Raw genomic sequence first — 26,575 nt, forward strand, 5'->3', positions numbered from 1 at the left:
CAAAAATAAAAAATAAAACCTATAACTAAATTATATATATTTCTTAATTATTTATTTACCTGTAAATCACACCCACATTTTGCTATTTCAGAAGAATAAAATTTTGTCACCTAAAGGACAAAGAAAAATTCAACTCCCAGTTCCCAGTAGCGTTGTGCCTATAAGAGAAACACAGAATAAAGGATGTTAATGATGAACAAGTGATAAAATATATTTTGACAGAAGAGGGAAGATAAATGCAGAAATCCTAACACTATTTGCCCAAGTATTAAATGCATACCTCTACTACAATAATGCTGTGGTTGTTATGTAATAAATCATATTAAAAGTATTGGGTTACTTCTGAGTAGGTTTGCACAGGATTATGTTATGCATTATTAAGCACATAGATAGGAAAAGAAGTTATATCAGCTCATGGTATTGTTATTTTAGTTTTGGTCTCTCAAACCACCAACTACAATAGAGACAAGGTAGCTATAAAGAAAGACAGATATAAGATTTATCAGCTCTAAAGGCTTGCCAAAAAGAAACAAGAGTTTGCATAGTGGCAAAACCAATAATATGTAAAAAAGAAAAGAACAGAAAAAATAACAAAGGTTATCTGAGGAACACTCCCACCCATGCCGGCAAAAGAGGCATGCTATGGACCCCATCAGTCAAGGAATTCTGACATTTTTGCCATGGCTCCAACCCCATGGAACATCATGCCTCCCAAGGTGACACCCATACCCACCCTTTTGGCCTTCCAAAAGGCCCCAAAGACCTGGTCCTGCCAACTGACGTGAGGTCCCAATGGGGGCATGTCATTCTGGAAATGATTAATGGACTAAGAGCCACCTCCTTCCTATGTGCATCTTGTTCTTTTCCTCCTCATCTTTGTCAAGTTTAAATCAAGTTTAATATTACTTTTTATTGTTTTGGAGTTTTATATAGGCATTTTAATTATTGTAAGCGACCCAATATTGCATTTTGTCAAGATGGCAGCATGAAAGTTTAATAAATAAATAAACAACAACCTACAATTTTCAAACAGATAAAACAATTGGGTTTTTTTTTGCCACCTTGCTGGTCTTTGCAATCATTGGCTAATTTGCTCTGTTGTAAGAGACCTGAAGCTACTTTCAGAAATGAAAATGTATATTTTCAGTTTGTGCATATTATTGAAGTGCCTCTATATTGTGTAATTATATAAAAACACACCCATATCTTTTACAGATATATTTTCATATGCACTACACATAGATTTCATGACAATTGGACAGATATAGAAAGGCATATTGCATGTTATGAATTCAGAAGCAATCGCTTTTACATTTCTTGCATATTCATTTGCAACTTCATTTCATAAACTATCTAAACTGGGAGTCATTTAAAGCCAGTAGAATGAAAATTCATATACCTTAATAACATACTCTCAGAACTGTTACACAGAGGCCCTGTTTATCATGTCATAATTGGATTGCATGCAATGGCACATCACAAATCACATGATATATAACTGTGTTTCAGTACAGTACCTAGTCTAATTTATGTATTCATGGGGAAATGCTTTGTCATGTTTGTACACATGTAATTCCATTTGTAGAGAAAGAGATCTACATGCATGAGTCTCTATGAAGGCCTTCCTCAAGCCGTCAATTATATTACAGCCAGGACAGTATGCCCAGGGTACATGCTGACCGAAGGAAGAAATGTTCTGTGCGCATTAACTAGCCAAAAGTAACTGACTAGGGTTTTATTATTATTAGAGTTGGTCACACAGTCAGCCAGTTGTTTATATTGGATCTGGCTTTTTATCCACTTATTGAACTGAAAAAAATTGTAATAAAAACAGAAAGACTGGAGCAAAGAAGATCAAGAATTGGTCAGCATTGAGTGAAGATGAATTGCATGGTTCTTGGCTGAAACACTTGATTGGTTGTACACTCATTCATTGCAAAGCAGTTTAACAACAAACTGCAGGAAAATGAAAATGAAGATTGTTTAGTATCTGGTAAATTCTACCTGATAATAAAAGATCCAGCAAAAGGAGAAACATATAGCAACCATAGCCCAATTACTTGCTTGCCAACAACATTCAAACTGATAAGTGGTGTTGTGATGACCCTGGGCATGGCACAAAGGCAACACAGTCAGATAATCAATGAGTCCCTTTATCTCCAACTTTGCCCCCAATGTCCAGGTTACCTTCTGGCTGGAGAAAAACTCTCCTAGGAACACCCGTTGACTGCAGAAAATTCCGTCCAAAACAGGGTAAACACAAACTGTAACTTAAAGTCCAAACAAGCCAAACTGAAGTAATTAATTTGGCAGGGCAGGAGCAAGAATTTCAGACTTGAAAGCACAGCAAAACTCACACAGTTGGGAAGACGCCAGGAACACAGATAAGCCACGACAATACAAGATAAAGTCACATTGCTCTCTTCTCCGTTCCTCCCTGCATGCCCTAGGATGAAGAGGGGATGGGCCTGGGTCTTCCTCTGAATTCCCTCCCTTGTTCTACCTCTTTCCTGCTCTGCCCAGCTGGACTTTGCCTTTCCACGGTTTCCTCCACAGCCAACGGAGCCATATTCCCACTCCCTGTCAGCTGTTCGGCTTCCTCCTTGGATTCAGACTCCGACAGGAGCTTGACAGGTGTAGTAGCTGATGCAATTCAACAGTATCTAATTGAAAACAAATTTATTCACCCTGAGCAGAAAGAAAGCTGCCCAAACAGCAGAGGAACAAAACAACAGGAGAAAAACAGTGAAAACTGAAGGAATCAAGATACTCTAAAGAAATAACTTCAAGAATCTGGATGAAGACAATCACTACAAATACCTGGGCATCCTTCAAGATGACAACATCGAACACAGTAGAAATCAATGAAGAAGGTTAGAAATGAATATATCATCTCATGAAGATCTTAAAATCCAAATTCAGTGGAAGAAATATCATCAAGGCAATTAACATCTGGGCAATTCCAGTCCTCTCATAATACTGGAATCTGATTGCAATAGTGTGATAAAAGAAAATCCAGAAAAATAGTGACTGAATCATAATTTTTGCCTATGCAGTGATATTCATATACTCCACCTACAAAGGAAAATTGGTGTACTTGAGACATCCATGCCCATATGACAATTGAAAAAGGAAAATAAAAGGCTTTGGAAGAATATCTGAAGAACAGTGAAGAAGATGCATTGAAGCTAGCATACCATGAAGCCTGGAGAAACCAAACAGTCCTACAAGAAAGACCAAATAAAGAATTGGAAGAAATAAGGGAGATACTAAATCCAATAGAATTAAGTTGGCAGTTTCAAACACAGCATACTTTTGTCTTGCCTGAGATGGTTGTTCATCCAGTTGTTTGTACAGGGCTAGGCCCTGGTTCCCCTGCCATAGTTCCTGAGTTCACTATGCACTTGTCAACTGATGCCAAGAAAGTTTAAAATCTGATGCAGTCTTGGTTGACTCAGGCAACAATCAGTATAGTAATCTTTTTCTGTTTTCTCACTATATTAAGTGGGTTGGTGTATACGCTTCGTCTGGCTCTTTTGCTAAGACCTATTTGGCATGTGTAATCTTTCTGGTAGAATACACTTATTGTCAGCATAGTTCTACCCTCCTCGGAGCATTGCAACCCCCTTTCTCATGAAAAGGGAGTATCCATGGAGGGGATAATTATTATGCATGTTTATCAATCAATAATCTTCCTTGTTTCAGGTGATATTTCTTGATCAGATATACTTTGGTCTTCTTGTTCTTCAGCTTTTTTTTTCATCTGTTCTATCTGTTTCATCTGATGTAACTTGCTGATCTTATTTTCCAACTTGATCTTCCATTTTAGTGGTGCACTGTTTGGCTTTTTCCTCCTTATTTGTTAATTGTGCATCCCAAGTGTTCAGTTACAACTACATTACATCTATATTATGGTATGTCATAGTCAGGCAGATGTTTAGGCTGGATTTGGCATTTTCATCCACCTACTGAGTCCTTCCATCATTATATTACTGTATTATATGCCTTCAAATCAGTCTTCTTTTCTGGTGAGTATGTGCACAAGTCCATGCAGTTTTCTTAGTAAGATTATTTTTTGTGTCAAAGGCAGGAGTCTAAGGCTCCTTCATGTCTAAGTGAGTAGAACTCAAATTTCCTAGATTTTAGCCCAGTGCCTTAATCACTTCAACTGACTCTATTCATCATTTGTTTAGGTTGTGTATATGCTTGCTTGTGGATAGTGTGTGTGTCTGCATGCCTTCAAATCATGGTTGACTCCTGGAAATTGTATGGTTAAGTTCCCTGAGGTTTTCTTATCAAGATTTTCAGAAACGGCTTGCTAATGCCTCCTTCTAAGCAAGGATGCTTCCTTGCTTCCTAAGCAAGGATGTCTGACTCAAGGGAACCTAGTTTTATGCCTAAGGTCTGGTGCATTAACTACCACACAATTAATGTATCTTAAACCTAAAACACTATTATTTGCCTTAGTTTTTGTACCCTTGGGTTCAAGTTTACATTTTTGTCAGCTATTTTTTGAAAATGCAGCATTCTTAAAGAGTTTTCTTTAGAGATTATGGTACCTAACCATGTAAATTTATTTTCCAGCTGTTGAGGGGAGGAGGGTTTCCACTTCATGTTGCTATTTTTGAAATGAAATGACTTATTTTCTTTGATAGCTTTTTCTTCTTCTTTGATATAAAAAAGACAATTTGGGGCTATATTTTTAAGTGTACTATAATTTATCAGTCTGCATCATTTGAGCTAATCCTGTAAATCAGGGGCGTCAAACTCAAGGCCCAGGGGTCAGATCTGGCCTCAGGTTGCTTAGATCTGGCCCATGGGGCCACCCTGGAAATAGTGAAGGACTGGCCTACGATGCTTCTGCCAGTAAAAACAGGCTCCTGAGCTGTTTTCAGCTGTCACGGCCTCCTGCAACCCTCTGCCAGTGAAAACGGAGCTCAGGAGGGCTCTTCCTGAGCTCTGTTTTCATTGGCAGAGGATTTCAGGAGGTTGTGGCAGCCAAAAATGGAGCTTGGAAGCCTTTTTTCTCTGGCAGAGCACTAAGGCCACCACAGGAGCTCCCGACATGAGTGATGTTCAGTTGGCCATGCCCACCCTGGACAACCCACTCCGGCCCTCTGAGGTCAAACACAACCTTGATGTGGCCCTTAGTGGAATCAAGTTTGACACCCATGCTGTAAATTATTGCAAAAAAGACAAAGAAATTCCATTTTCCTCAAACCCCCTAAAAATAAAAAGTCTGTTTTGTAGATGCTTTATGATCAAAAAGTAAATTAAATGATTTCTTTTGAGCAATTTTGAGCTTACAAATATTTATACTTATATATTTTTCAATCAACCCAGTCTTAGATTACCAGAGTAAAACAGATCCACTTGTATATTTAGCTCAGTGATGAACCTATGACATAAGTGTCAGAGGTGGCACACCATGACATTTTGGATGATATGCCAATATTCATTAAACCCAACAACTATTCTTGAAACATACCCCATTCTTCTGCAATTTTTGTAGGTTGTAGAGACTGCACAAAAATGGGGGGTGCTCTCCTCCAGTCTCTGAACCTTCTGGAAGTCACGAGGGCTGCTCACATGATCTCATGCCCCTGTTAGAATCTGACTCTGAGGGAGAGGAGGAACAGCCGACAGGAAGTTGGAGTATGGCTCTGGAGGTTGTGGAGGAAATTGGGGAAGGGCCAGGACAGCTGAGCAGTCAGAGGAAGACCCAGGCCCATCCCTCTTCATCCTAGAGCACACAGAGAGGAGTGGATAAGGTAGAAACATGAATGGTGTGGTCTACAGGGCAGGAAAGGGCCTTGATCCCCTTCATGGGCTGCAGCTGTGAGGACTGTTTAAAAGGACAAATTGCGCATGGGCCAGTGCTGGAAGCGAAGCATGAAAATATTTCTAGTCTGTCTGTTCTTATCTGAGTTCTGGCGTCCTTCCCAGTGTGTGTATTTTGATATCTGTGGACATCTTCAAGCCCTTAACCTGCCTGGTCTCCTTAATTGCTTCAGTGTGGTTTGTGTTGTTTTTTCTATTTATAATTTATATGTATTTTGATTTGAACGGAAGTTCTTCCTTTTTACAACTCTGTGTGGGCGAGTTTTTTCTCCAGTTAATGATATTTGGACCTTTGAAGCCAAGTTGAAGGAATTAAAGGACTTCATCTGTTTTTGTGACTTTGTTGCGTTTGTTTTCCACCCTGGCTCATCACACATGACCTCAAAAAAAAAAAAATCACATGAGAATGGAGCATGCAGTTTTTGGAAGCTATGGAAGAGATTCCGTGAAGCTGTTTCAAGAAAAAGCATCACATGACCTGGGATAGTTTCTGGTAAGCTGCAGAGGCCAGTTAGCAGAAAACCTGAAGGTCAGCATTGGGTGGCAGATCCTGTAAAGTGCTGGGCTATGGGAACAAGTGTAACATTTTCCCAAGGCTTGTGCATCTTCTGAATAGACACAACTTAGAGGGTAACAGTCTGTAGAGATTTTCAGTCATCCAGGCCATGGTTGTCCCAAAGGTGCTTTTTCAGGAGGCAACTGGACTGGGCAACTGGAAGAAACATCTTCAGAAGGAAAAACAAGAAAGTTCAGTTGCCTCCTGAAAAAAAACCTTTGAGACTAGGGGGTAACAATTATTATGTGAACAAAAAAGAAATGTTATTCCAGTCATTGACTAATGAAAATACATTCACAAATAAAATGAAATCCTAACATCAATAACTCTTTTGTTGTGATTACCATGTGCTATTCGTGCATTTTCAAATTCCTTCCATTGGAATTTAATGGGGCCATGGTATTAATTTTCCTAAATGTATTTACAAATCTCATTAATGCAGATTTACTTCCAAGTAATACATCTGGGGAAAAAACTCAACTGATGTGGGTGATCAATCAGCCCACGTCTTTTTCTTCAGATTAATGCACATTGCTAAGGTTTGTTTTTTTGAGGTGTTTTTACAAGCAATAAGTAGAGGGACAAGTGCTATCATAATGTAAATCTTAGATCCTACTGAAAATAACTTCGTATAGATTTCAGCATCTAGTTCATCAGTAAAACATGCTTGCTGGATAGGCCTACAAGGGCTATTATCTAGCTTTCATCCATTAATACAACTGACCTTGGCTGTACATGCCTTAATCAGTGCTGGGTGATATTGTACTTTCTCTACACTCAGCATGATGAAACCCTTCAGTGGAGTTCTATTTTCCAGGTATGTTATGAAGTGAAAGGATTCTGCTGTGGTCAGGATCCCAAAACATTGCCAAAATGGATGTTGATGATTACAATATGGCAGCTCGAATTATACTTCTGCTTCACATCCATGTATGTCAACTCTCCTATATACATTTAACATCTACTACAAAAGTACATTTCAGATGTGCATTTTATTTTCATATAATAGCCATATCGTCACTGGTTTTAAAAAATATTGCAAAAAGACTGTCTCAGTACACATTACTAAAATATACAATGTTTCAGCTGAACTTTAATATATACCAATATGTCAATCATCTTTAATATTAACAAGGTAAAAATATTTGAAGCATTTTGAAAATACATTAGTTGAAAAATCTGATAAAACTAAAGTGTAAGTAGGTTTTTGATTTACAAAAGAAATGGATAAAAAGTTCATAGAATTAAGCAATAAACCCAATTTGGTTGGGATAATAAATCTAGATCAAGAGTTGGAATGGCACAAACAACTAAAAATATTATCTATGGAGCATTATTTCATATGGATGTATATTTCTTTATTTTATGAAAATTAATACTGCATATAATAAAAGATGGCTCCTATGGTTTGCAGGAAACACCTCCTCCTTAGCTTGTGTATAAATGTCATAAGGTCAATCCTTTTGTATCTCCAGGCAGGGATGGAAAGTCAGCCACCTAGAAAAAAAAATACCATTGTTTGTTATTATAGGCTAAATGGATCATTATTAATACAAATTATTTTATTTTTATGTATCATATTCCAGAGCTGGTTTTATCAAAATATCTATTCTGATTATAATAGGTAAAAAGAAAATATGATCTTTTTTTCAGAAAACTGCTTAAGTCAGTCCAGTTACAAACCTATGAAAACATAGTAGGAATTTTTGATTTTCTCAAGAATTGTGACATTTTATCTTGCTTTGACAGTATCTTATGATATGAGGGCCAGTTCTCAAGTGGCTGCATATTCCATCAAGATGTTTTCAAAGTGTAAGTGAAAATCCACAGTGGGATGGCATCCAAACCCCATATCAGGGAACAAAGTACTGTGGACCACAATAATTAATGTTTTATTTCTATGAATACTTCAAGCATAATCTAGTAATGGAACAAAAGCTAATGAGAAACAGTGATACATCCAAATAAATTCCATATGGAATATATTACATCTTTGGACAAAACTGAAAAATAACTTTACAAATGCCACACTTCTATATTTATCTTAAAATAAGATCCAACTGCTTATAGATTGTAACATACCATAAAGTTAATGGACAATGGATAAGCAAATACATAAAAATAACTGGGGCCAACCTCTGATAGCAATGAGAGTGGACAGCAACATTTTATATCTATGTTGTAGAATTCACATTCTACAAATGTGAAAGAAAGGGACTAAAATTAAAGGTTTCACCAATCCCCCGTTTTTCTTCAATAGATAAAGGAAACCTGAACTTTGTCACAGATCAGGTTTTTTTTTTTCTATTTTACATAATACGAAATATATACAAATAGGGACAGGGAAAATAAGTTTTGCTTTTAACTGATTTTGCAAACTTTTTTTTCAAACGAAAAACTCATTTCAGCCTATTTATGTATCACTTTATGAAGTTTTACTTTTAAAGGATATATGAAAATTCATAAGCTATTTGATAAAAATGTGTGTGATGCGGAAATATATTCATTTCTTCCTAATTATATGCTTTTTGTGCACTTTTTCCAGAAATTTTACACACGTTTATATGAATTTTTTTTATTGCAAAATGCAATATAAAATCTAGACATTACATGTAGCTTTTTTATTTCATGTACATATTTGTGCAATGCAAACTGGAAAATTTACATTGAAATGTGAACTGAACAAATTTTTACCTCCACCACTTCTTTACTCTCTTCCTGCCTGCCTGCCTGCTTCTCTCTTTCCTTCCACATCTGAGCTGTTGTTTTCTCCAAATTGCAAAAAAACAACAACCCCAAATGTATTGTTGATTAGGTGACCAGATATACCTTATTATACTATAAATTATTCTTCCAGCTCTTATGCTTTTTTGTATTCTGTAAAATGGGTGAAATAAAATGAATTTTATTTCCTATTGCACCAAAATGAAGAACATCCTAACTGTCCACTAGAAGCAATGGTGGGATTGCCAAATCCCTCTGGAAGATGGGAAATCATAATTTTAAAAAACAAAGGTCAAATGTGTGTGTGTGTGTGTGTGTGTGTGTGTGTGCCCACTGATCAGATACAATGCAGAAAATCAAAACTTCATTCTGTTTTATATTTAGGAATCTTTATTCCCAATTAAATTGATATTGTAACCTCAATGCCAATTTATAGGATCTGTCAACTTAAAAACCAATGTTTATTTTTTCATTTTCTTACGATTGTTAGCAAAGGAGTAAACGAATGTGAGAATGAAATGATCTTCAAGGAGTAATGTTCTCCAGGATTTGAATTTGTTATTCCTTAGTAGAAAATCTATCTGTATCTGCTTCTTGAGGGATATGGATATTTGTTCACGTTTGAACTATTTTTAGACTAATTCCTAATAGATGTCATTGAATGATATTCTTGATTTTAGATGTGTGACTTCAGATATCTTTCCTCCTCCAAAGAGATCTTAACTAGCATGATCCTACACTATAGCTATTGACTTTCTTATCAGTGTAAAGTCAAAGAAGAAGCACTAGTGTAATGCTGGAGATCAGGGTGTCAAACTTGTGTCGTCATGGCGCGAGTGACGTATTGTTACTCCCCCCCATTAAAAAGGGCATGGACGGTCACTTGTGACGCCTCTGGCCTGCAGGCCGCAAGTCTGACAGACCTGCTATAGATAGAGCAGTGGATGGGCCAAAGGCTCTGGATTTGAGTCTTCACACTCATCCATGAAACCTACCAGGGAACTTTTGGCCTATTGTTGTCTACCAGCCTAACCTATTTTTGAAGACTATGTGAAGACCACATTGATTGGTATTATTCCATGACACTGGCAAAATCAATTTCTTGGTAACTAAAAACATTCTAGTCCTCTGCCTCAGTAGTAGTCTCTTCAGATACAAACTACTTAAGTCTAGGAATAGCTAAGCTGGCATTGGTTGAGAAATAGCAGTGGTTCTGCTTGTTATAGCTCTATAACTTATCTGCTCAGCTTACATATTTCTAAGTGAACAGATTATTAGAGTCATGATTAGTTTTATGTGCTCTCTTTTATGTGCTTTTAGAAAAAAAAAAGACTGGCTTTGCCCTGAATAACTGGAGTTCTTGGTAAAATGGATCACTGCAGTATAGAAAACAAAATGTCATATAAAGCCATAAATGAATTTGTCATTCTTTGAAACACAAATAAATAAAATCATGTTTCTGCTCAAGAAAAGGAAGTGACAAGTAGAAAAATAAAATTGAGCTTTCCTTATTTTTCTCCAGTATGCATGATTCTCCTGCTTCCACTTTCCATTTCCTGCTACAGATCTATACTAAGATATCATGGCATAATTTTTTAAAAGTTCATATTATGCAGTGTACTTAAACATTTTGTATTTTAGCATTGTCCACTCTTTCAGAATAGTTCTTCACATGGATGTTTCCATGCTCATTCTACATATGTAGTATATGATATTCATGTAAAGCAATGAAAAGAGAAACAATTGACAATTGATATTTTGACTGTAAGAAATCATCAAAAGAAATCATCAAAAACCTAAGCAACTTTAATGGTCAGCCAGATCTCCTCATTCATCATTCTTATGACTATGGTATCTAATTCTAGCAAATCATGTTTTAATTACTTGGAGAAAAAGAACCAGTCTTATCTTGCATATTATTTGTATGCTAAGTGTATAATATCAGAACATGCAATGTTGTAAGAACAGGATGGTCTTTTTATACTTGCTGCCAATGAAGATTTATAAAAGCAGACCATGGTTGTAAGGATGGCTACACTGAGAATTCATATGCAGGTTTTATGTCATACATTAAATAAAGCAGGGAGAACAGCTGATACACAAAAGGGGCTGTCTAGACAGTACCCCATCAGTCTGGCTAAATTTGGTGTTGGCATTCCCAAAGGGACTGTAATATAATTGTTCTGGTGTCTGCATCCATTTCCCCTGTCAAACACCATCACAAACAATAAATATACATCCCCTTTCACAGAAAACAGGACCAAACCATACAGCTGAGTATGGTTTAGAGCTTAGTGCATGCCAATATGGAAGCAGTAGTTAAAACAAGCAACAATAAAAGATTTGCAAAGGATGGCTAAGCACTTGAATAATTTCAGGGTTTAAAATCACATTGTTTTAACATTCAACTAAATTGTTTAATTGACTTACAGAAAATATAAACCATTCAAAACTGATCTTTTCAAACCTCATACTTTTAAAAAGGACATCATTCCTATCCCTACCCCATGCACATTTTATGTTTATTAACCTCCCAAAGAAAATTTAACACAAACTCAGAGATGTGAAAGTGTAATGATGGACATGGATCATAAATTCTAATGAAGAGGAAAAAATGAAAGAAAAGGAAAATGTGATAATAAGTGAAAGCATAGCAAAAATGTAAATGTCATTTCATAGTTAAAATTACGCTTTCCACCTTTCCTGAATTCCCTTTTTAAAAAAATTACACTCGTGTATAGAGTCTTACATAAATGTTAAAGAGGCAATATTTGGAAAAATAAGACTAGGATTATTGAACAGAATGTTTTCAACAGCAGCACTGTACTAAATTATGATTATTCCGTTACTTAAAAACAAGAGATTCTAAATTAATCAAATTGCTTCAAACAGTAATATTTCTCATAATATTTTTATTACTATGTTTGCATATAGAAAGGACTGCATTAAAAATATGGAAATACAGCAGTAAAGATACAATTTGTATGTCATAGTTCTAAGCATGAAATCATATACCAATGATATAAAGAATATTTATTTGGAAATTAGTAATCCTGATTGATTGATTTTTATGGCACCTAAATAATTCTTCATCGTAATCCCTGAAGTGATTAGGTCTCAGATTCTAAAAGAAATAAAATGAGAACAATGTTGGATAATATTTAGGAAATTACCAAGCCATCTTACTCTATCTGGCTCAAATAATACAAGAAAACTACACTCAAAATCCAGTAAAATAAGGTAACATATTGCATTACAGATCTTAATAAAATAACAAACCATTGTGTGAAATATTTATATATAAAATCATAGCATTGCCTATTTTTTTTAAAAAAAATCAAATGTAAAATTAGTCACTGTTTAAACAATAAAAAAAATAAGAAAAACAAGTCATGAAAAGTTTTAAAACTGAGAACACCAGATGTGTTTCTATGTGTAAAGCCTTAAAGACATCTGATTAAAATGTACATTTCTATAACTTGGCAGGCCTTGAGCCTCTTCTGAAAGTTTGCCAGATTATGACTCTGTACAGTATTCCAAAACAGTTGCCTGGGGAACCATAACAGAAAATAAGTGTGTCAGGCCTTCTCCCTACCCCAATTAGAGTACTATACAAAGCAAGGTGGCTGTTTGGTGGGCTTTCTTTGCACAAGAAACAGAAACAAAGCCCTTCACAGATTATTATGAATAGTAAGATATTCATATGAATTAGCAGCCTATTCTGCTATGAAAAGTAATATGACTGCCTTAATCTGGGAGTTAGACCCACTGAACTCAATGTGTTTAAAATGGCTTAGAATAAACGGAGTCATAGTAATATCACTTTATATTAAAATCTAAGGTATTTAATGAAAGTAACTGAGACATAATTCTGTGTAGTATTGGACTATATACATCAGTGTTCAAAGTTGTGCTGAATCACAGAGCTTCCTATATAGCCTTGTGAAAATTGATCCTATATAACCTCATCTCATGGGTTTCAGGAGCACATAAAGAATGCAATAATCTTTTTAAAATGTGTTAGAATACTAGAAGAATTGCATCATTTAAAGAGTTATGTATTTTACTTTGCTACTAAGAGTTTAAAAAGTTACCTACAGTCTCCTTTTCACAAGTTCTTACCCACAGCCGGATATTAAAAGTGCCTATTTGATTTTAAAAATAATTTAAATAATGCCTTTCCACAAAACACAGAGACATTACGTTTTCCAAATTTTGAGGGAAGATGAAAAAAAATTTCAGTGATTTCTAAACACTAATTTCTGAACGGAAATAGCTGTTCTGTTCTTTTATCTATATTCTACCAATGGATCTGGGTGGGGTAAAAACTCAGTACCGTCAATGATCTCCATTTCACAAGGAGTTCAAATCAGCTTTATGAAAATGGAATGTCTAAATTGTAATTTTAAAAAGCAGAAATATCAGAATCTTCCTGCTGTTATGCAAACTAGGTACATGTGAAAAAAGATTGATTTCCTCTGAGATCATTCAAGTCTGGATAAATCAAAGGATTGCACTTGTCCACTTTCTATGCGAAAGGCAAACCCTCAGAGGGATAGTACATTTAAAATTAGAGAGAAGAGGAAGATAACCGATGCTTGGGACAGAACTGTTCTCACCTACCAATTGTCCCTTTGAATTGGTAGATTATGGAAGAACAAGAAAAAGGTGGATTTTGTGACTGTTTAGAAGGAGGAATGATATCTGAGGTTGTTGCCTCATTATAGCTGAATTCTTCTTTTTGCTTTGTTTTGACTGCCTGGGAAAAGCAGGGAGGAGGAAAAAGTGTTGGGGGTGGTGTAACCAGTCTGAAATTTCAGGTTCATGTTAGAGTCCAAGAAAAAGGGATTGTTGCTCTGTGTGTATGCATTTTGTAGACTTTCACTCTGGTGCTGCTCTTGAACATTGCAGCCAGGAGGGGGAACAGGGTGGGGAGGGGGTCCTGTCTGCAGCTGCCCCTCTCACACTTGAATTTTAAAAAGACGTAAGAGGAAGGAGAGAAAATCCGTGAATGCTTCTCCCCAATAAGAGATGAGGCATATTGAAAACTATATTAATTACCCTGATTAACAATTTAACCACGAAGAGGGGAGCTTTGGGCGATCTCTATAGGAAGGGCTGAGGGCTATTCAAGCCCGCAGCTAAGAGGTCGAAAGGGTTCTGAAGTTCACAGGCTCGGAGCTTTTGTTATGCTAACAGACGATCTCAAATCAGCTGCCTAGTGGAGTGTGAAATATAAATGATTCCTTGAGAACTTCCAATAAGTTGTCATTCTTGCTCTTGCCAAATACCAGAACAGCCTGCAAATTCTAAGTCGGCCCCTTTGGCAACGTCCCGAATCGCCCTGTGAACGAATGAATGAAGGCCTTTGTAGGCCCCCGTTAATGCCGCTGTTATCTTCCCGCCACCCTCCCCAAACCTGGCCTTGACACGGATCCCCAATAAAATTGGGATTGCTCTGGTTCGCTGCGGGGTTGGGGACGGGAGGGAATGCAGGCAGGCTTAGCGTATTTCGCCTTTCCTCCGCAACCTTAAATTAGCAAAATCTGCAGGAAATGTAGCCGCTCAGTGATATTAGAAGCAAGCGGCCCAAATCCATTAACAACCAACCGGAGTCTCCCAGCGACTGAAAGCCCCTCATCCCACAATCGAACAAATCCCGAGCCAGCGAAGGTGTAAACGACTTGAATTGTCTCTCCCCTCGCAGCCCCGATTAGCGCACCCACCTGGGTTAAGGCCACCTTGAAGCAAAGGGAAGTCGAAGCCAGCCCTTTCATTTTATCATTCTTGCCCTGGCACGCCCAGTACTCTCCTTTTTTTTTGGCTTCCTTCCTTGCCATCTAAGTCAGGATTTGGGGGGGGGAAGAAATGGGGGGGGCGGATTTTGCATTGAGTTTACTTAAGCTATTTGGTCTCCATCATGGAGGATTAAGTAAAACCAGTAGAAAACATAACAATATGGGAAGGGGAGTGGGCAAGTGAGCAGGAAAAACGGGAAATAAAGAGACAGGTAACGAGTTAATTATCTTTCCAGAGAAGGGAATTAATCTGTGCTTGGGTGTGATCTCCTTCCACACAAAGGTAGGAACTGGAGGAAAGCTTGACATGGGAAGTAGCGTGGATGAATGAGAACGTAGGCGCCCAGGGTGCCAAGAAACACCTGTAAACCCAGAGCTTTGTTTCCCAGAGCTGAGTGACTAACGCATACAGACCAAAAAAAAGGGGGGGGGGAGAGGGAGTGGTGGTGGAGTGAGAGGGTTGCCCTCTTTTCCTGTATCTTCTGTAGCTTCATCCAACTAATAAGGGAAAGAGGCAGGGAACACAAGGCTGCCTTTGGACATGATCAAACAATTGTGACCTACGAAACTTTGAGGAAATAAAAGATAGAACTATGTCCACCCTTGGCTATGTCTTTAAGGTTCAAAATGCCTAGGGAAACGTCCGATTTCTAAACATTATGTCAATAGGGCATGCAGACAATACGGAGTTGCTTTGAAACAAGATGGGCAGAAAATAGATTTAATAAAGAGTAAATCTAAAAATTCACAATTCCCTATATTTCAATTGGTCAACTTTTCTCATTGTTAGCGGAGAAAATTCTTTTCCAGTCAATAAACATGTTTTTAAATGTTCCTCAGACTATATGGAGTTTCCTATCTAATCAGTTATTTATAAAGCTATTTTAATATGAAAAATATACATTTTAATTAGCCTATTTGACCTTCATTTAGAATTTTTTTTATATGAATCCTTTTAAAAAGGGAGGGAGGCAACTCTTTAAAAGTATTATTTAACAGATAAAGAAAAATAGCTTCACTTTGTATAATTATATATTTTATCTAATAAAATACCATTTCCCAATTTATATATATATATATATATATATATATATATATATATATATATATATATATATATATATATATATATATATATCAAATACACCCTTATCAATACCTAAACTTCACTATGCTTGTTAATTTCATCCCAAAATGTCTCTATGTATTCCATAATATTTGTTGATGCAGTTTGAAGCCTCCATTCAATTTTAGCATGTGTAAAAATGGTCTTTCCTTGAAATCTTTAATAAATAGTACTGATAATTTATTTTGCAGAGCTGTTATGCTGATATTCCCTCTTTAATCATTTCCAAGCCTACAGCATGAGCAATTGCAAAACTAGAGACATTCACACTTGATCTGCTAAGGAGGAAGTTCTACTAAACTTATGTGCATCATATAAATACATGTGTAAAGAAAGGTAATTCTGAGGAATTCATGTATTCCTTATTTCACTTCTTGTCTAGGGAAACATAAGCATGGTGGAATACCAGACAGCCCAAACTTTATTTGGAAAGAAAATGCATCCATAGGGAAAGGGTCACTCTGATTTGATATATATACACACACACACATATATATACACACACACATATATATAATCATGCAGTTACAGCTTTTGTCCTAACTAGGATTTTCTACAGGAACAGGAAGAAGAAAATACTTGCAAGAGAATATAAAAGGGCAAGTGACAGTGGAATCTAGTATCTTTCGGACTAGGTGTTCTTAGGAAAGTCATAATGAAGAAAAAGAATTAGGTAGTGAGATTCAGAGGAATAAAGAACACCCACAAGATGGCTACCTTTTCAAGGTCTGTCTCTAATTGTTCCTGATTTTGAATTAATGTAAAGAAATCAACCAGTAAATCAAAAGGAAGGAGCGGGAGTGAGGTTATCTACTTATATGTTTCTGCACAGTACAAAATATATATTTTACATTATAAGTGTATAATAAAAGGTGCAATGATATATATATATATATCACTCAATCTGTTAGCCAATTTCTCTTGTCTAATGTTTATAGTGACAAACTAGCAATAGAACTGCAAATCTGTGTAAAACAGCAGGGCTTTAGGAAAGGAGCTTGAATAAAAGAAGATAGCAGGAAGATTACATCACCTCCCTCTTTTTGAAATGGGAGGAAAAAAAGAGGGTTAATAGTACTGCTTGGCTCTTTTGTTAAATATATATTTGCATATCTGATCTGAGGAACTCATCTCATCCTTGCTCAAACCTACAATTATGAAATATGCCTTCCCCCATTTCTTTCTTCTAAAGTATACTGGGGTTTGTTGGTGGTGAATCTTTCCATAATACATTTTCCAAGCCAGGATAAGGGCTAAATACAAATGGATATATTTCAATGCCTTAATATTAATCATCATTCACTCAAGAGCTTTAGGTTACAACGGTAAATTGTGTGTGAGAGAAGGAAAGACAGAGATCACACATGTTTATAAAAACCTTTTCAAAAAAAAAGGTGAAAAGGTTACATTCTGAGTTGACACTGCAAAAGAAAACAAAGGCAACAGTTTAGTTCCAATAGGAAATATAATAAAACCGCCTTTATCTAAAAGCCATCAGGGACAAGCACCAAATGCAAGTTAACAAGCAGGAACTGATAAGAAAACATTTATATGAGGTCAGGAGTCAAATGCCAGTCAAAAGCATTTAACCTCTCAGGTCATCAATAGGAAGAGTTAAAACACAAAGATGGTTATTTATCGTGTTTTCAAAGTACCTGATTGTTGTCACAAGCTTAACAGAATGATTCAGCTGATGGGGATTTATACAAGGAGGACTTTGAGGTGGCATAACAGTCAAACCCCCATGCCTATCGTTCATCTTTAAAAATAGAGTTCCTTCTGACAGCTATAAATCTTAACCACCACCACCACCCACCCCCAAGCAGGCAAGTCGGGTGGCCAAAATGTTAAGGATTGTTTTAAGCCATACATTACAGAGAACCAGCATGATTTTGGGCTATTTAAAACATTAATGACTTGACCGATTTTACAAGAGACAAATATGTGACTTTCAAAATAGCCTTTTTCTGTTGAAGAATATGCAAAAACACATTTTCAAAATCAAAATTAAACAATCTTGCTATACAGTAGCAATTATGGACAGCTCTAGCTAAAAATCCTTTTCCATGCAAGTCTGACTCAAATTAAACATATTATTTAATAACTCACTTGCCTCCGATCTCAAAAGCCATTATTTCCCTCATCTTGTTCAAAAAATACAGCATGAATACATTTACTGTATGTTTAAACCAGTATTTGATCTTATTGGAACATCAAACAGGATATAGTCCATTTATATCAGAGAAGGGTAGAATGAAAACAGGTTGCAGGGCCTTTTTAGGCCTTCCCTGAACCAGAGTTCTCACAAAACATGCTAGGTTGATTTCCAATGTTTTTAAATATTTATCAGAAGCATCTTCTCACCAGATTCAAATGACACCTGAAGTGCACTCACCTTTATTGACAATTTCAGTTCTGGAAGTCCATTTTCCTCCTAAAAGCCCCCCAAGCAGAACAAAGGCGACAACCCGTTTTCATTCAGTTAATGTTTAGTGGGGGGAAGGGGGGAGAGAGAACCCACAGCAACCTTAATCAGCATGCTGATTGCATCGTCAACTAACAAATAATTTACTACTCTGAGCAATGCATTCCATTAAAAGCTCATTAAATTTCCTGTTCTCCAATGGGAGCTTTCGCTTCTCAACTGCATCCTTTGGCTTGGAATTAGCACTTATTCAATTTTCACAAGAATCTCTCTCCCCTTTCAATTCTATTCCCCCCAATAAATGAACATTTCAGAACCTATATCCAAGGCAGAACAGGGGTTGAGGGAAGAGTAACCTAAGCAGGTGTATTTTCTCCTCCTAAACTTAAATACACATTATTTTACTGTAAACCTCAGGCAGAGCCAGCTTGGCCTGAGCCATATCATTTCTTAACAGACATAAGCAGTAATGTAAAAACTTCTAGCACAAAGATGTGATCATGAGTAGAGCTTTATTTTGGTTGCATATGATTTCAAGGTCCTTTCTAAGGCTGGATATTTTTTATTTTATTTTGGAAAACTGTTCTTGCATTACCCTTGTTGGGAAGGCACCAGCATAGCCTACCTCCCACAATTTGAGTAGGGAAAAGGAGCCCTTATGCCTGCAGGGATAAAAGAGGCAGGCATCCATATTTTACCCCATCTAGTAAACTGCACATAATAATTATATTTAATAAATGAAAGGCAAGGCAATGTCAGCTCCTAAATTAACATGCACTTCGGCCTTGCTAATTGTGCCGGTTGCAAATGTGGGTCATTTTGCATGAGTGACTCTAATATAGGCTACGCTTGCCATTGAGCTGGGTGGATTTTTGATTCCCTTTGCTAATCTTGAAGTCCCTGATTGTGTCAGGTGCAGCCTTGAACGCTCCAGCAGCTGTCTCTTCCTCATCAATGCAAATAAGGCAACTCCTACAATCAAAGCCTCGGGAACTGAAAGCCTGATTGCTTAGGTGAGCCGAAGGCAAGTAACACAGAACCCGCGCGCGCGCGCAGTTCCGCCAGCCAATCAGGCTAAATGACAGGGCCACGGCAATGTCCCGCCAGTTCAAAATTAACCTAAACAAAGGCGGTAGAGCTTGGCTTATTGCGGTTTATGGAGATACGTACGCGCGCTCTTGCTTTCACACAAGCACAACGTTTGGAAATACAGAGCTTGAACTTTACGTTCACCCGGAGTGAGGAGCGGGAAAAGAGAATCTCCTAAGTTTGGCGCCCCCTTTTCATCGCCTTTCAGGCGCGCGTATGTCCTCTCCCGCTGGGTTTTTCTCTCAAACCCCCCCCCCCCACACACACACTTTTCCTCCACAGAAAGCAAGTTGATAGAGCTCTACACCTGCTTTTGAATAGGTGATTCAGCTTCTCTTTAGGACTCCGGTGGCATTAACAAACTGACCAGAAGGCCTTACACACTATTATAGGCTGCGTGACAGACAGCAGAAGAGAGCCTTAGAAGGGAAGCGAGATTCTTTGAGGATCAAGGCCAGGCCAAGGCTGGGCTGTTCTGTCCGCGTGGAGTGTTTGAATAATTCTCATTAAGGCGCCTCCCCGAGCAAAAGGTGACCTTTACTTAGGGATACTGGCGCGCGTTGTACCATCCGAGTTGGATTAGGCCACAAGCGCAACTTGCTTTTGTTTCCAAGCACCTTCTAAGGGGAACAGTTCTTGGCGGCTGCGATTCCGCCAGCTCCCCCTGAAGGCATTTCGGAAGGGCAGACTTTTATGATAGGGAGATTTAGTGCTCTCGACTCCTCACCACTTCTCGCGACTTTCTTAACTATGGGTGACTCGGTCCGTTTTTATGGATTCTTACATCACACGGAATCATGATCTGGCTCCTGCAACTGAGTTTGCACAACCCGCCGGTATGATAGTTCCACAGTGTGTCGGTGGGATACGGCGGTTCACTGTCTTTGTATAGAATCCCAGGTGTTTGCTTTCTGCAAGAACAGGCAGAACTGCTGTCATAGCTCCGAATGCTGTCATTGGGCAGAGATGGTTTGTTTTTAGTAGTACTTTCAGGCAGTAATTCAATAGATTCCACTTTCTCTTGAGGGTGAGAAAAATACATTTGTTGCATTTTTCTCCCAACTAATCCAACCGCTCTTAAAATACAGGAGCCCCGGGAGAGATTAAAGTACCAAACGTCCCCCCCCCCCACCAATCTCTTTGAAGTCTAATTCAGAATCCTTAATGTGTTAGTAAAAAATAATTTAAGTGTTCCAATCTTCAGCAGAAATATAATTGGCATTGGCACTAAGCACCAGTAACAGTATGCTTGCAAATACACTGTGGAATATTTGCAAATAAGTTTCATGTTGATTCTGTAACACCAGTTTTTTCATTTATATTGGGCAACCAAACCATCAAATAAAGGGATGTAAACAAAGTGTACTGTATTCTGCTTTCTGTGATTTCAAATGGCAGAGTTCTTTCTCGAAATACCCAATTCTCTGCTTGATACCTAAAGTTATGTAAACTTTCACCTCTTGCATTAAAAAAAGAAACACAGGTGAGAGAATAAATGAGATTTCTGAGATTCTAATATGCTCACAACTCCCAGCAATTCTATTATATTCAATAAGCTATCATATGATAAGTAGTTGTATTAGGCTGAAAAATTTTATCAAAGTAATTTATTGCCCTTTTACGATGAATTAGAAAAGTGACTAATTGCATAGGATTTGGAAGATTCATTAAGTAATTGATTAATCTTTAGAAATAAACTTACGGAAAAATAAATGTTCTGACAGATGGAGTAAAAAATGAAAATCTGTTTCCAGACTTTTAGAAAGGTTATGCTAAGGAGGACATTGTCATTTTCAATAACTGAAATCAAGAGCAATGCAGTAGCACAAATGCTCCAAGTTTTTTTTTAAGTGCCCCTAAGCATATGGTACAGACCTAGAACTTGTTTGTAGTGCCAGAAAATGATTCACAAGGTTTTCACATGAGAATACATTCTCAATTCCTCATAAGCTTTCTTCCTTTTTAGTACCACAGAAAAAGATTTCAGTATTGCTGCTTTTAAACTACTGGAAATTTTTAAAAGATTAGTCCCTAAGTTCTGGTCTAATGCCCATCAAGTATCTTGTTTTTAATACAAATTATAATAGGTTGGCATTCAGATAAGAAAGCGGTTTGTTTAGATTTCCCCCCCAAAAGGCAGAGTAAAAAAGTAAGCCAATTCAGAAATGCTTTTGCTGGTAATGATATCCAATAAGTTAGGCTTACTGTCCATGTGTTGTGATTAGATGGTTGGGTTTGACAGTATAAACTATAAAGGGATTGAGTTATGGCACAGAGAGAGAGAGAGAGAGAGGTGTCTGATTCAGTGTGATATGAACACAGACTATGTAAATAGTCTAGAGTTAACTTTGTTGTCTATGAGTTAATAGGTAATATCTAATGTTTTCTTTGACAGTTTTTATAAGTCTCATATTTGACAAAAATACTAACAAAACCTGCATAAAATTTCCCCAATCCACCTCAACTACAATAATTATAGCTGGACAGCATATGGATTTTGTTAAACAAAATGCTGTGATAGAACAAACAAACATCACCTCAGACTGCAGGCGCAGAATCTCTTTTTCAAATGTTTCCATGAAAGGGCTCTTTGTAAATAGTAGGAATTTTTATTTCCATGGGAAGGCATTCAAAAAATGTTAAATATCAGCTGCAGTTTAAATGGTCTATTCCAGAATTTTAAAAAAATCATTAGTGCATAAAGTAGAAAGCTACTTTACCAAGAAAAGTCTGTACCAAGAGTTTGACATCGATTGTCATATGACATATTCTTAATAGATATTAAAAACAGAGCTTTGGTTTGACTTGACTTTTGACATTTATTACAATAACAGCTTACAATTCTAAGCTGTGACTAGCTCATATAATGATATGGTATATAATATTTCCTCAACTTGCTTTTTGAATAAGAATAAGTGGCTGTAATAGCATAATGGGTTAAGCCATAAGGTAAATAATAAGCCACAGTGGCTAACTTCATATGCAATTCCACACCATGCCCGAATGCCAGAAGTAAATAAATTGGATTATGACTAAGGAAAGAGATACACAACATGAAGCCCACATGTAGCTGCTGAAAACATTATTGAAGCCCCTATCGACTTCCAAACGCTGTTCCTAAATTTCAATTATGACAGAAAGAGAAAATGATTAAATATATTAGAGAATAATAATTTCAGTTATATTTAATTTTTTACAGTAAATTAAATAAAAAAATGGTTTTGTCCTTACCCTGTCCACTGCTTTGTGGAATGCAGCTCCTAGCACACTAGTCAAAGATCAGCTTGTGTGCTATGCCTCAGCTTTTAAAAAAAGTGAATCATGTTGTGGTATTCTCCACTGAGTGTGCAAATGCAGCCAATATCTCCTTTCAGTGCTAAGCCATCCATAGTCCAAAATCACAGATGTCAAGACAAACATTCCAACTTTGTCAAAGCAAGATAACAGAAAAAGGTATTGCAAGAAGGGCTTAATGATTATTAATACAGAAAAATTATGTATTTTCCAGCTTCTGAATGGTGGGATAGTGAGGGTAGAGAAATGAGCAAGTGTGAGTATGGATATAAAGTAAAAATGAGAAAAAATAGATATTTGCCATATATTTTATCTTTTAGAAATGAATGACATTTTTATAAAATCAAAATGAATAAGATGAGCTACATATTAGAAAATTGGGTAATATTAATTGTTTTTTAAAGTTAAATGTATTAAAATAGAGTGCTAAACTTTAACCTGCAATTGTTAGAAGTGATTTTTGTCTAAATAATGTAACATTTTTGTTTTTTAGTTCATCTTTCTCTTTATATTACAACCTGAGCTTGAGTACTTAAGTAGAAAGTGCATAAAATGCAACTGTTGTCAACAGTGATACATTCATAAATTTCCTTGTATAATATAATTAAGACATTCTATTGACATTGCAATCACATGCATACTTTTCTGGAGAGAGGGTATCTTAGTTTTGACTCAATGTACATAACAGATAACTTATATAAGAAGTGGTCATATGAGATAGGGCTAGAAAAAAATTAATAAAATTTACAGATGACACAAATTAAATTGCTAAGTAGCTATAATTCATCTTACATTATTGCAGTTATAAAATGAGTATACATTCTTTGGGAAGAAGAGTGGTATAGAAAAAAACCACTGAAAAAGTTAAGACATATTTCTATTTTCTACCCTTTCCAGTGTATATGGGTTTAAATACATCCACACATGCCCTACCCCCACCCCTCCAAATATACACACTGTTGTCATTGTTAAAAGTTCTGGAAATTTTACTCTTTTGCATATGACATTGTGGAAAATGAAGAGGAACTGAGCAAGAAAATTATGTTTTTAATAGTGACCAAAGGTTCTTAAGGAAGAAATATGGAAACTGTGAAATGTTTATTTGGGAGGGGAAATCTTATGGATAATGAATTAAAATGTATTACAGAAAACAACTGTTCTGTGGAGATATTTTTGTAGAAAAATTTATATATCATTGTTAATCCTGTATAATCATTAATTGATTAAAAAAAACCAATCAGTGTAAGAATTTATTCAAACTATTTTTTTTTGTCTTTTTCAGGTGCATACCAGTAACTGAAGAAAGATTCAGAAGCATTTCAGCTGGCACATTTGATACATTTCCAAATTGTTCCCCCTCTAGCTTCTTTGCAATAGCATCAGATGAACATAATTTTACCTTTGGAAGGGAATCTTTTGCCTTCTAGATATTACTGAACTTCAGTTAACTCATTACAATATTAGCATGGTATCTGGAGGTAGAAAGTATACCAGTTCTGCAACATTTGGAAGGCAAAAGGTTTACACCCCAATGTAAATTTTCAGTAATCTAGAGGTCTGGTTCACAAGATACTTGAATTTTGAAAAGCTTTCTGAAATGCTAATTGCAACTGTTTAAATCCTAATGAATATTCCATATTTTATCTTTTATTCTTCAAATTTTACTGAATTACTTTTAAAGCAAAACAAAGCTGACCAACTCTTATGGTTGATTAAAGTGAATTGTGCTGTTTTTTTTTGCTTCATCTTCATTTTAAAAGTGTTTTCAGTGATTGCAATTAAAAAGTTTTAAATTGTCTAGGTGAGGATTTTACATAAATTAAATAGATATAATTTATTAAATTGAGAAATGAAAACATTATAATGTATACTGATCTGAAGTGCCAATTGGTACAAAAACACATTTTGCTAAGTTCTGTGATATACAAGCTTTACTTTTCAAAAGTGAAAGCTTCTGCATAATAACCAGGGAATTGTCTCCTAGTAGGAAATACCACTTTTCATTCTTTTAACCCATGTGGAACGTTGGAAAGAAATTAAACAGGTTCCAGATTCTATCTATTTTTTAGCTGCAAAATTATCTAAAAAACCAGAAAGGGGCCAAATTTATTGTGGCAAGAGAAAATAACAAAAGAAGGATGGAGTTCAATAATAAGTCAGATCCAGCCAGTTTGTGAGAGAAAAAATATCCATTATGTTCCTATGAAAAGAGGCAATTGGATAGTGACTTTCAATGATGCTGCCTGCTCCCTCGGGGTCGAGAACAATTCACCATGGCCAACTTGATACAGGACAACTCACTATGGGACAATTCAACACTGTATTAAAATTTTAATTCAGTTATTTATAATTGGTGACCATGTTTTCAGCAAAATTATTGTAACTCCTGCATTTCTGGATTGACTTTATTATTATTGGCCATAGTTCCATTGAAATTCTGTACAAAAGTTAAATTACTATTGTATTTGTTGAATTGTCCTACGGTGAATTGTCCTGTGGTGAGTTGTCTGCAGTGAGTTGCCCATGGAATGTTGATGTAATGAGTTGCCCATGGCAAATTGCCCTATTCCGGCTCCACCACCCTCCCCTCCCCACACCATTGCCTTTCCATGCACATGGCCCAGAGCATAGCTATTAAAGGATAGGAAGAAACCAGAAGCAATACTCTGCTTCTTTTCCCTTCCTTGTTAAAACTGAATTGAAGATGTAGCACATTACGGTTTGATGAATCCTTTTCTTAAAGTAAAGTAGAATTTGAATTTTATTTGATGTAAGATTGACACACATACAACACAGCTGAATGAAGGACAAAAATAGGAATGGAGCGGAGCGGAGCATAACAGAACAGAACCAAATAGAATAGAAGTTGAACGGAATCTTGGAGGTCTTCTATTCCAACCCCTTCCTCAGGCAGGAAACCCTATAAAATTTCAGATAAATGGTTGTACAATTTTTTCTTTAAAACTTGCAGTGTTGGAGCATTCACAACTTCTGGAGGCAGATGTACTAGCTTCATCTTCTCTGTGCTTCAAATATTCTTCCAATGCCTCTTTCTTCATCTGTCTGACGTACTTGCAACATTCCATTCCCATCTATGCTCCTTAGTAAGCAGAGTCTATCCTTGTTGCTGCACAGATAAAGAGCATGATTCACTGTCATTATTTTTCTGGTCTTCCTATCCAGAGTTTTTTTCTGCTTGAGTCCAATCCCATCTGTGTATCTGGAATTGTATTGGTGCTAATTGCCTTGGTAGTATTTTAATTTCTACTTCACTCTCATGATGTACAGGTGAAACTCGAAAAATTAGAATATTGTGCAAAAGTTCATTTATTTCAGTAATGCAACTTAAAAGGTGGAACCAATATATGAAATAGACTCATTACATGCAAAGCAAGATAGTTCAAGCTGTGATGTGTCATAATTGTGATGATTAAAGCTTACAGCTCATGAAAACCCCAAATCCACAATCTCAGAAAATTAGAATATTACATGCAATCAATAAAACAAGGATTGTACATAGAACAATATCGGACCTCTGAAAAGTATAAGCATGCATATGTACTCAGTACTTGGTTTGGGCCCCTTTTGCAGCAATTACTGCCTCAATGCGGCGTGGCATGGAAGCTATCAGCCTGTGGCACTGCTGAGGTGTTATGGAAGACCAGGATGCTTCAATAGAGGCATTCAGCTCTTCTGCATTGTTCAGTCACATGTCTCTCATC

General features: G+C 36.6%; 1 long non-coding RNA gene across 1 annotated transcript in view; it reads right to left on the minus strand.

Annotated features, from left to right (window-relative positions):
- The window catches only part of LOC148127376 (uncharacterized), a 99,972-nt gene extending 76,883 nt beyond the window's left edge, over positions 1–23,089 (minus strand). The window contains exon 1 of the long non-coding RNA XR_015742273.1: positions 22,791–23,089. This is a non-coding gene — a long non-coding RNA (uncharacterized LOC148127376). The remainder of the gene's footprint in view (positions 1–22,790) is intronic.
- Between the last annotated feature and the right edge of the window lie 3,486 nt (positions 23,090–26,575).

This window comes from Pseudonaja textilis, chromosome 2 (genome assembly GCF_049901715.1).
Source record: "Pseudonaja textilis isolate UNSWEBS1 chromosome 2, rPseTex1.2, whole genome shotgun sequence".
Lineage (NCBI taxonomy): Eukaryota > Metazoa > Chordata > Lepidosauria > Squamata > Elapidae > Pseudonaja > Pseudonaja textilis.